This window comes from Vulpes lagopus, chromosome 6, assembly GCF_018345385.1.
Source record: "Vulpes lagopus strain Blue_001 chromosome 6, ASM1834538v1, whole genome shotgun sequence".
NCBI classification, from domain to species: Eukaryota; Metazoa; Chordata; class Mammalia; order Carnivora; family Canidae; genus Vulpes; species Vulpes lagopus.
Window position 1 is genome coordinate 73,211,555 of NC_054829.1, and position 12,707 is coordinate 73,224,261.

Genomic DNA, 12,707 nt, shown 5'->3' on the forward strand with positions numbered 1-12,707 from the left:
TGAATGGATAAAGAAGATGTGGTATATGCGTACAGTGGAATATTACTCAGCCATTAGAAATGACAAGTACCCACCATTTGCTTCAACGTGGATGCAACTGGTGGGTATTATGCTGAGTGAAATAAGTCAATCGGAGAAGAATAAACATTATATGGTCTCATTCATTTGGGGAATATAAAAATAGTGAAAGGGAATAAAGGGAGGAGGCAGGGCAAGATGGCGGAAGAGTAGGTTCCCCAATCACCTGTCCCCACCAAATTACCTAGATAACTTTCAAATCATCCTGAAAACCTACGAATTTGGCATGAGATTTAAAGAGAGAAGAGCTGGAGTACTACAGTGAGAAGAGTTCATGCTTCTATCAGGGTAAGAAGATGGGGGAAAAAAAGAAATAAAGAAACAAAAGGCATCCAAGGGGGAGAGGCCCACAAGACAGCAAAGCCCCTCCAGGGAGAAGCAGGAGCTTCACCAATCTTCCCAGATGGAAGGCACTCACAGGGATTTAGAGCAGGATCCCAGGAGGGGCAGGGATGCCCGCATCCCCCAGGTACACAAACAGAGGAACTGCACCCCAGTGAGAGCGCGACAAACCCCGCGGCCGAGCTCCATAAAAGGCTGCAGTGCACCTGGCTTGACCTGGGAGCATCTCGGAGGTGGCTGGGGCAGAGGCTCCACACAGAGGGAACTGTGGGCCGGGAGCGGGATTCCAACAGCAGAGGCCCGGGAGCCCAGGGTGCCAGGGGACACTGCCCAAGATCCGGTGCTCCCCCCAGACAGGTAGAAACCAGGAGGGCACAGGACAGCAAGGACACTCCTGCCACCGGGCAGCCCGAGCAGTGCAGATCAGAAGCCCCCAACCCCCGGAGCATCCAGGCCCCTGCAGGAAGGCTCAGGTAGTTACTGCAGGAGCTGACTCCAGAGCTGGAGAGGTGGCCGCTGCTGCTATGGTTTTTCCTCCTGGGGCCTCACAGGATAAACAACCCCCACAGAGCTTCACATTGGCTTCAAGGGTTAAACAGGTTAAACAACTTTCACTGAGCCCTGCACCAGGCAGGGGGCTGAGCAGGCCCCCCCCCAAGTGCTGACACCTGAGAATCAGCACAGCAGGCCCCCCCCCCATAAGACCAGCTTGACCAACAGCAGAAAAACAAACTATTGACCAAGCTGCCCTGGAAAGTTCCAGGGGAAGTAAGGGATTTACAGTATACAGCATCAGAGGATATTCCCCCTTGTTTTTTGTTTTCTGTTTGCTTCCCCACCCCACTCCTTTTTTTTTTCCTTTTCTTCTCTGCTCTTTTTTCCTTCCTCCTTTTTTTTCTTTTTCTTTTCTCCTTTCTCTTCTCTCTTATTCTCCTTTTCCCAATATAACTTGTTTTGGGCCACTCTGCACTGAGCAAAATGACTAGAAGGAAAACCTCACCTCAAAAGAAAGAATCTGAAACAGTCCTCTCACCCAGAGTTACAAAATTTAGATTACAATTCAATGTCAGAAAGCAATTCAGAAGCACTATTATACAGCTACTGGTGGCTCTAGAAAAAAAGCATAAAGGACTCAAGAGACTTCATGACTGCAGGATTTAGATCTAATCAAGCCAAAATTAAAAATCAATTAAATGAGATACAATCCAAACTGGAGGTCCTAATGATGAGGGTAAACGAGGTGGAAGAACGAGTGAGTGACATAGAAGACAAGTTGATGGCAAAGAGGGAAGCTGAGGAAAAAAGAGAAAAACAATTAAAAGATCATGAGGATAGATTAAGGGGATTAAATGACAGCCTCAGAAAGAAAAATCTACATTAAATTGGGTTCCAAAAGGGACAGAGGTCCAGAATATGTTTTTGAATAAATCATAGCTGAAAACTTTCCTAATCTGGGAAGGGAAACAGGCATTCAGATCCAGGAATTAGAGAGACTTCCCCCTCCCCCAATATCAATAAAAACCGCTCAGCACCTCAACATTTAATAGTGAAGCTTGCAAATTCCAACGATAAAGAGAACATCCTTAAAGCAGCAAGAGACAAGAAATCTCTAACTTATATGGGGACAAATACTTGATTAACAGCAGACCTCTCTACAGAGACCTGGCAGGCCAGAAAGGGCTGGCAGGATATAATCAGGGTCCGACATGAGAAGAACATGCAGCCAAGAATACTTTATCCAGCAAGACTCTCATTCAGAATAGAAGGAAGCCTCTTGCACTGTTGGTAGGAATGTGAACTGGTGCAGCCACTCTGGAAAACTGTGTGGAGGTTTCTCAATGAGTTAAAAATATATCTTCCCTAGACCCAGCAATTGCACTGTTGGGGATTTACCCCAAAGATACAGATGCAGGGAAATGCCTGGACACATGCACCCCGATGTTTCTAGCAGCAATGTCCACAATAGCCAAACTGTGGAAGGAGCCTCGGTGTCCATCGAAAGATGAATGGATAAAGAAGATGTGGTCTATGTATACAATGGAATATTCCTCAGCCATTAGAAATGACAAATACCCACCATTTGCTTCAATGTGGATGGAACTGGAGGGTATTATGCTGAGTGAAGTAAGTCAATCGGAGAAGAACAAACATTATATGGTCTCATTCATTTGGGGAATATTAAAAATAGTGAAAGGGAATTAGGGGAAAGGAGAAAAAACGAGTGGGAAATATCAGAAAGGGAGACAGAACATGAGAGACTCCTAACTCTGGGAAACGAACTAAGGGTGGTAGAAAGGGAGGTGGGTGGGAGGTGGGGGTGACTGGGTGACGGGCACTGAGGGGAGCACTTGATGGGATGAGCACTAGGTGTTATTCTATATTTTGGCAAATTGAACACCAATAAAAAATAAATTCATTTAAAAATAAATATTTGGTATAATTTCCTGGGGTAAAAAAGAGTTTTGAACAGGAATGGATGCTGTAGTTTGTCAAAGGCTTCCTCTGCATCTTTTGAGAGGATCCTATGGTTCTTGTTTTTTCTCTTGCTGATATGATGAATCACATTAATTGCTTGATGAGTGTTGAACAAGCCTTGCATCCCAGGGATAAATCCCACTTGGTCATGGTGAATTATCTTCTTAATCTATTGTTGGATCCTACTGACTAGTACCTGGTTGAGAATTTTAGCTTCTGTGTTCATCAGGGATATTGGTCTATAATTCTCCTTTTGGTGGGGTCTTTGTGTGGTTTTGGTTTGGATTTAAGGTGATGCTGGACTCATGGAACGAATTTGGAAGTATTCCATCTCTTTCTATCTTTCCGAACAGCTTTAGTAGAATAGGTATGGTTTCTTCTTTAAATGTTTGATAGAATTCCTCTGGGAAGCCATCTGGCCATGGACTTTTGCGTCTTGGGAGGTTTTGGATGACTGCTTCCATTTCCACCCTGGTTATTGGCCTGTTCAGGTTTTCCATTTTTTCCTGTTCCCATTTTGGTAGTTTATGGTTTTCCAGATATGTGTCCATTCTTTCTAGATTGCCTAATTTATTCGCGTATAGCTGTTCATATTAAATCTTTAAAAATCATTTGTATTTCCTTGGTATTGGTGATGATCTCTCCATTCTCATTCATGATTTTATTAATTTGAGCCTTTTCTCTCTTCTTTTTAATAAGGCTGGCTAATGGTTTATCTGTTTTATTAATCTTTCAAAGAACCAGCTCCTGGTTTTGTTGATCTGTTCCACAGTTCTTCTGATCTCGATTTCATGGAGTTCTCCTGGAATCGAACTCCGTGGGAGAGAGGACTGTTTCTGATTCCTTCTTCTGTGGTGAGTTTTTCGTTCTAGTTATCTTACTCAGTGCACGCGGCCAAACACAAGTTACAGTGCGCGCCCGGGCGGAGGCCTGCAGAGCCACTGCCAGGCGCCTGTAGCGCCGGAAACCGCGGACCTGGAGCACGCAGCCACACAACGTTGAATCAGCTGGTTCGTGGCATCAATATTAATGTATCTAAGAAATACCTTCAGAGCAACATCGGTACAGGTTTTTGACCTATTACCTGAGTCTTATGGCCTAGTCTGATTAACACATAGAGTTCACCATAACACTCATGAATTAGTTCCTAGAAGTAATTGAAATTAATTTCATTAATTTTTACAACTTAGATTCTCATTTTCACCTTTTACTATAAGTCTGAGAAAAAATATTGCAAAGTAAACTATACCTTGCCATTAAATCTTAAATTGCTCCTATTTCAGAATTGTCAGAAGGTGAAAATACGAGTTAATGCAGTACAGATCCATTTTCATCATAATTAGCATCATATCACCATCATCACCATCATCATCATCATCATCATCACCACCCACCCTGGCAAACTCTCATACTATGCAGCTCTCGCTCCATGCCTTTCCACCCTCTGGCCATTCACATGCTACCATACCACTGTCTCCTTTTTAAAAAATTTTTTTAATTTTTATTTATTTATGATAGTCACACACACAGAGAGAGAGGCAGAGACACAGGCAGAGGGAGAAGCAGGCTCCATGCACCGGGAGCCCGGCGTGGGATTCGATCCCAGGTCTCCAGGATCGCGCCCTGGGCCAAAGGCAGGCGCCAAACCGCCGCACCACCCAGGGATCCCCCCACTATCTCCTTCTATGACCCATTCTTTAATTAGTAAGAAAGGTATCCCTAAAAAGAGAGACTCTTGCTTACTCTCTCTCAAATAAAAAAATAAAACTTTAAAAAAATATCTAAGTCTTATTCATTTAAAACTTAAAAAAAAAAAAAAGGAAAAAGAAGAATGAGAGAGAGATGAACCAGGAAACAGACTATTATCTACAAAGAACACACTGATGGTGGGGGGAGAACAGGTGACGAGGAGGAAGGAGGGTACTTGTGATGAGCACCAGGTGTTGTATGTAAACAATGAATCACTAAATTCTACACCTGGAATAAATATTACACGCATGTACCTAAGTGAAATTTAAATAAAAACTACTTTTAAAAAGGAGGAAAAAAGAGTATTGGTGGGGTGAGGGAGGAATTGTATCCCTATTTCCTCCCTGTGCAGATGTACTGCCTGCTTGCGAGCTTGTTCTAGTAAAGACCATCTGGGGCAGGGACTTACAAACTGTCAATGGTTCACTGAGGAAAACATTTGATAAACACAGCTGACCCGCCCCACCTCGTGGAATCTTCTATGGAACCTCCTCTTCCCTTTCATGCTAACATAACTCCCTTTTATAACTTGTTAGAGATTTTATTTACTTATTAATGAGAAACACAGGCAGTGAAGCAAGCTTCCTGCAGGGAGCCTGATGCGAGACTCGATCCTGGGACCTGATTAATTGTTTTGTTGATGGAACGATCAAGAAGTCCTGTGACCTTGTTTGGAGGTTCTAGCAGGGGAGCGCAGCTACTCATATACCCTTGACAGAAGAATGGTCCTCCTCTATCAGGGATGGTAGTCCTCTTCGACCGAGTGCGCAGCTTTGGGAGGGACACACATGGAGTGGTGAGGGAGGAAGGAGACACCCGCCTAGCCAGCCAGATCAGCCGAATCAACCCTGGCAATCAATGGGGTGACAGATGTCGCAGCTAGATCGCCCTCACGTCCTGTTTATAGCAGCAATGTCCACAATAGCCAAACTGTTGTAGGAGCCTCAGTGTCCATCGAAAGATGAATGGATAAAGAAGATGTGGTCTATGTACACAGTGGAATATTACTCAGCCATTAGAAATGACAAATACCCACCATTTGCTTCAACATGGATGGAACTGGAGGGTATTATGCTGAGTGAAATGAGTCAATTGGAGAAGGACAAACTTTATATGGTCTCATTCATTTGGGGAATATAAAAAATAGTGAAAAGGAATGAAGGGGAAAGGAGAAAAAATGAGTGGGAAATATCAGAAAGGGAGACAGAACATGAAAGACTCCTAACTCTGGGAAACGAACCAGGGGTGATGGAAGGGAAGTGGGCGGGGGGTCGGGGTGACTGGGTGATGGACACTGAGGTGGGCATTTGACGGGATGAGCACTGGGTGTTATTCTATATGTTGGCAATTTGAACACCAATAAAAAATAAATTTATTATTAAAAAAATAAATAAATAGGGATCCCTGGGTGGCGCAGCGGTTTGGCGCCTGCCTTTGGCCCAGGGCACGATCCTGGAGATCCGGGATCGAATCCCACATCGGGCTCCCGGTGCATGGAGCCTGCTTCTCCCTCTGCCTGTGTCTCTGCCTCTCTCTCTCCCTCTCTCTCTCTCTGTGATTATCATAAATAAATAAAATTTAAAAAAATAAAAAATAAAAAAAATAAATAAATAAATAAATAAATAAAATAAAAATAAGTGTCCTGTGACCTGCACTTCTAAAGAAGTGCTGTTCTTAACGAGGCTGCCATCACTTATTGCGCAGAGGCAGGAGCACACAGAGGTGACAGCAGAATCTCCAGGAGGGTCAAGGACTTTTGCTACAAAAGGACACCGAGAATGCAACACCTGTACCTCAAAATACCGGTCACAGCCTCACAGTTTTTCTGCCACAGCGTCTCCTTCTTGAGATCTGACTTAATAGTGCCAGCATAGTATTCTGGGATGGACAGGGAGTCTGTTCAGTGGCAAGCACGGATGCCAGGCCTATAGTCGGGGAGCCATGGACCTGCCACAATCACAGTCCAGGGTCCTGCTGACCCTGCGCATGGCCTCTGCACCAGACATTCCGTGGATTCTACGGACCAGACAGCCGCAGCCCAGCGCAGGAATGCCTACCGGGGTCAGCTCGGTCCGGTACTGGGGATGCCCTCCACGGTCAGCTCAGTCTGGCACCTGGGATGCCCGCAGTGGTCAGTGAGGTCCAGCACCCCATATGCAGCTGTCTCTCCCCAGCACCTTCTGCATTGCCCCCTGCACGTCTTTGTTTCTCAGCATGTAGATGAAAGGATTCAGGGTGGGGGTTGCCAGACGGTAGAACAGAGTAAGGAACTAGCCTTGGTCCTGGCTTTCTACATTCCCAGGCTGCATCTACATGGAGATGCTGCTGCTGTAGAAGAGGGACACCAGTGCCATGTGGGACAAGCAGGTGTTGAAGGCCTTGCGCCTGCCAGCCGCAGACCCGATGCCCGCAACCTTGATGGCAATGTAGCCATAGGACACGAGGATTGTGGAGAGAGACACTAGCACGATGGGGATGGACAGGAAGAAAGCCAGGCCTTCCACATGCCTGGTGTCCATGCACGAGATGCGGATGATGGCTGGCATCTCACACACAAAGTGGGTGATGCGGTGCTGACCACAGCGGCCCAGGGACATCGTCAGTGGGGACATGAGGATGGAGTTGGTGATCCATCCAACTGAGCCACTGAGCCATCCAAAGGCCGCCAGCTGCAGGCATAGCTGGGGGTGCATGATGGCCATGTAGTGCAGTGGCTTGCAGACGGCCACAAAGCAGTCATAAGCCATTATAGACAGGAGAAAGCACTCCGTGCCTCCTACAGACAGGAAGGCAAAGAGCTGGATGACACAACCCACGTAGGTGATGGTCTTGCTTGGGCCCCACAGGTTGATCAGCATCTGGGGAATGCTGCTAGTGGTGTAGCACATGTCCAGGAGGGAAAGATTGCAGAGAAAGAAGTACATGGGCACGTGCAGTCGAGAGTCCATCACTGAGAGGAAGATGATGCTCGAGTTGCCCGTGATGGCCAGAAGGTAAAAAACCATGTTAATGAAAAACAGAACCATCTCCAGTTTTTGGCCGGTCAGAGAAGCCCAGCAGAATGAAGTCTTCTGTGGAGATCGCATTACCTCTCTCCATCACTCTCAGCCTGAGAAGCCTGTGTGGAGAGGTTAGCAGGTGCCTGTCACTCCTGCAGGAAATGGTGCTGCCCGACTTGTCCTGACGTTGGATGCATTCATAGTGCCACCTTCATGCTGGAACTTGCTGGACCTAGGTCTCGTGCCTGCCCATCCCTGAAATTGTAGTGGGAGGTGCTAAAAAAATATTTGCCTGTAATGGATGAAAGCTATCAATTTTGCCTCAATATCTTATAATATGGTTAAGTGACATAAGCACATAGATATTTTAAAAACATAAGTTTTATTAATATAATTAGGAATAAAGTAACTTTGAAAAAAACGGGGGGGGGATGCCTGATGGCTCAGGGGTTGAGCATCTGCCTTTGGTGAATGGTGTGATCCCTGGCCCAGAATCAAGTCCCACATCGAGCTCCCTGCATGGAGTCTGCTCCTCTCTCTGCCTGTATCTCTGCCTCTCTCTGTGTGTCCCTCATGAATGAATAAATAAAATCTTATTTAAAAAATTAGATAAAAGAGCAGAGGCGGACCAAGATTGTGGAAGAGTAGGATCCCCAAGTCACCTGTCCTCACCAACTTACCTAGATAACTTTCAAATCATCTTGAAAACCTATGAATTCGGCCTGAGATTTAAAGAGAGAACAGCTGGAATGCTACAGTGAGAAGAGTTTGTGCTTCTATCAAGGTAGGAAGATGGGGGAAAAAAATAAAGAAGTAAAAAAAGCGTCCGAGGGGGAGGGGGAGGGAGGGCCCCCCCCCACAAGGAGCCAGGCAAAGGCGGTGTGTCTAGTGCCCCCAGGACAGGAAAGCCCAGTCTGGAAGAAGCAGGAGCTTTACCAACCTTCCCAGACAGAAAGGAGCTCACAGTGAACTCCGGCCGGATCCCAGGAGGGGCGGGGATGCCCCCAGGCTCCCAGAGGCACTAACAGAGGATCTGTGCCCCAGGGAGAGCACGCCACACACCGCCAGCGGAGCTCCCTAAAAGGCTGGAGTGTGCACCCGGCGAGGCCATGGGAGCAGCTGAGGCGGCAGCTCCAGCAGTGGCTCCAGGTGGACCAGGTTGCCGACCCCGGGAGCGCAATTCCAGTGGTGCTGGCCCCGGAGCCCAGGGCACTGGGGACACAGCCCAACATCCGGCGCTCCCCCCCGGGACAGGCAGAGGCCAGGAGGACACAGGATAGCAAGGACGCTCCTGCCGCCAGGCAACCCCGAGCTGTGCAGATCGGCACCTCCCAACTCCAGAGCATCCAGGCCCCTGCAGACTGGGGGCTACAGTAGTTACTGCAGGAGCTGACTCAAGGGCTGGTGAGCTGGCTGCTGCCACAGTTGTTGTTCCTCCTTGTGTACCTTGTACCTGGGACTGAGCAGGGGCCTCATAGGATAAATAGCTCCTACTAAGCCAGTGCACCTGGCAGAGGGGCTGGGCAGCTCCCCCAGGTGCACACACCTGAGAATCAGCACAGCAGGCCCCTCCCCCAGAAGACCAGCTAGAAGGACGGGGAAAAGCAAGTTATTGACCAAGCAGCGTTGGAAAGTTCCAGGAGAAGTCAGGGGATTTACAGTATATAGAATCAGAGGATACTCCCCCTTGTTTTTTGTTTTCTATTTGTTCAGCCCCGTATTTTTTTTTCCTCTCTTTTTCTGCTTTTTCCAGTAACTTGTTTCTGGCCACATGCACTGAGTGAAAAGACTAGAATGAAAAACTCACCACAAAAGAATCAGAAACAAGCCTGTCTCCCACAGAGTTACAAAATTTAGACTACAATTCAATGTCAGAAAGCCAATTCAGAAGCACAATTATAAATCTACTGGTGGCTCTAGAAAAAAAGTATAAAGGATTCAAGAGACTTCATGACTGCAGAATTTAGATCTAATCAGGCCGAAATAAAGAATCAATTAAATGAGATGCAAACCAACTGGAGGTCATAACAACGAGGGTTAACAAGGTAGAAGAACGAGTGAGTGACATAGAAGACAAGTTGATAGCAAGGAAAGAAACTGAGGGAAAAAAGATAAAAACAATTAAAAGATCATGAGGATAGATTAAGGGAAATAAATGACAGCCTCAGAAGGAAAAATCTACGTTTCCATGGGGTTCCAGGGAGCAACAAAAGAGACAGATGTCCAGAAAGTGTATTTGAACAAATCATAGCTGAGAACTTCCTTAACTTGGGAAGGGAAAGAGGCACTCAGATTCAGGAGATAGAGAGATCTCCCCTAAAATCATAAAAATCGCTCAACACCTCGACATTTAATAGTGAAACTTGCAAATTCCAAAGATAAAGAGAAGATCCTTGAAGCAGCAAGAGACTAGAAATCACTAATCTTTATGGGGAGAAATATTAGATTAACAGCAGAGAATAGCTAGAAGGACAAGACCTGCCAAAGAGACCCGGCAGCCCAGAAAAGGCTGGCAAGATGCATACAGGGTCCTAAATGAGAAGAACAAGCAGCCAGTAATACTTTATCCAGCAAGGCTCTCATTCAGAATAGGACAGATAAAGAGCTTCCAAGATAGGCAGAAACTGAAAGAATATGTGACCACCAAACCAGCTCTGCAAGAAATACAAAGGGGGACTCTGTAAAAAAAAAAGAGGAATTCCAAGGGAACAATCCACCAAAATAGGGACTGAATAGACATCATGATGACACTGAATTCATATCTTTCAATAATAACTCAGAACGTGAACGGGCTTAATGACCCTATCAAAAGGCGCAGGATTTCAGACTGGATAAAAAAGGAAGACCCACTATTTGATGTCTAAAAGAGACAAATTTCAGACATAAGGATACCTCCAGCCTGAAAATAAATGGTTGGAGAACCATGTACCATTCAAATGGTCCTCAAGAAACCAGGGGTAGCCATCGTATATGAAATGAATTAAAGTTTATCCTAAAGACTGTAGTGAGAGATGAAGAGGGACACTATATCATACTTAAGGATCTACCCAACAAGAGTACCTAACACATGAATATTTCTGTCCCGAATGTGAGAGCTGCCAAGTATATCAATCAATTAATAGCCAAAGTTAAGATATACTTAGATAATAATACACTTATACTTGGTGACATGAATATACTGCTTTCTACCATCAACAAATCTTCTAAGCACAACAGCTCCAAAGAAACAAGAGCTTTAAATAATACACTGGATCAGATGGATATCACAGATATTTAGAGAACTTTACATCCAAACACAACTGAATACACATTCTTCTCAAGTGCACAGGGAACTTTCTCCAGAATAGACCACATACTGGGTCACAAAGCAGGTCTTAACTGACACCAAAAGATTGGGATCAAACCCTGCAAATTTTCAGACCATAATGCTCTGAAACTAGAACTAAATCACAAGCAGAAGTTTAGAAGTATTTCAAACACGTATGGACCGTCCTGCTAAAAGATGAAAGAGTCAAGCAGGAAATTAGAGAATAATTAAAAATATTCATGGAGAATGAGAATGAGAATGAAGACACAACCATTCAAAATCTTTGGGATACAGCAAAAGCAGCCCTGAGGGGGAAATACATCGCAATACAAGCATCCATCAAAAAACTGGAAAAAACTCAAATACAAAAGCTAACCTTGCACTTAAAGGAGCAGGAGAACAAACAGCAAATAGATCCTACACCCAGCAGAAGAAGAAAATTAATAAGGATTCGAGCAGAACTCAATGAAATAGAGACCAGAAGACTATGGAACAGATCAACAAAACCAGGAGTTAGTTCTTTGAAAGATTAATAAGATAGATAAACCATTAGCCAGCCTTATTAAAAAGAAGAGAGAAAAGACTCAATTTAATAAAATCATGAATGAGAAAGGAAGGATCACCACCAATACCAAAAAATACAAACGATTTTAAAAGCATACTATGAGCAGCTATACGCCAATAAATTAGGCAATCCAGAAGAAATGGACACATTTCTGGAAAACCACAAACTACCAAAACTGGAACAGGAAGAAATAGAAAACCTGAACAGGCCAATAACCAGGGAGGAAAATGAAGCAGTCATCTAAAACCTCCCAAGACTCAAAAGTCCAGGGCCAGATGGCTTCCCAGGGGACTTCTATCAAACGTTTAAAGAAGAAATCACACTTATTCTACTAAAGCTGTTCGGGAAGATAGAAAGAGATGGAATACTTCCTAACTCATTCTATGAGGCCATCATCACCTTAATTCCAAAACCAGACAAAGACCCCACCAAAAAGGAGAATTATAGACCAATATCCCTGATGAACACAGATGCTAAAATTCTCAACCAGGTACTAGCCAACAGGATACAACAATACATTAAAAAGTTAATTCACCATGACCAAGTGGGTTTTATCCCTGGGATGCAAGGCTTGTTCAACACTCATGAAGCAATTAATGTGATTGATCATATCAGCAAGAGAAAAAACAAGAACCATTGGATCCTTTCAGTAGATGCAGAGAAATCATTTGAAAAACTACAGCATCCATTCCTGATCAAAACTCTTCAGAGTGTAGGGATAGAGGGAACATTCCTCAGCATCTTAAAAGCCATCTACGAAAAGCCCACAGCAAATATCATTCTCAATGGGGAAACCCTGGGAGCCTTTCCCCTAAGATCAGGAACAAGACTGGGATGTCCACTCTCACCACTGCTATTCAACATAGTACTGGAAGTCCTAGCCTCACCAGACAACAAAAAGAAATAAAAAGCATTAAAATTGGCAAAGAAGAAGTCAAACTCTCCCTCTTCACCGATGATATGATACTGTACAGAGAAAACCCAAAAGCCTCCACCCCAAGATTGCTAGAACTCATACAGCAATTCGGCAGTATGACAGGATACAAAATCAATGCCCAGAAGTGAGTGGCATTTCTATACACTAACAATGAGACTGAAGAAAGAGAAATTAAGGAGTCAATCCCATTTACAATTTCACCCAAAAGCATAAGATACCTAGGAATAAATGTAACCAAAGAAGTAAAGGATCTAT

General features: G+C 44.7%; 1 pseudogene; it reads right to left on the reverse strand.

Moving 5' to 3' along the window:
- Positions 1 to 6,776: 6,776 nt before the first annotated feature.
- On the reverse strand, positions 6,777 to 7,746 carry LOC121492603 (annotated as a pseudogene).
- Between the last annotated feature and the right edge of the window lie 4,961 nt (positions 7,747 to 12,707).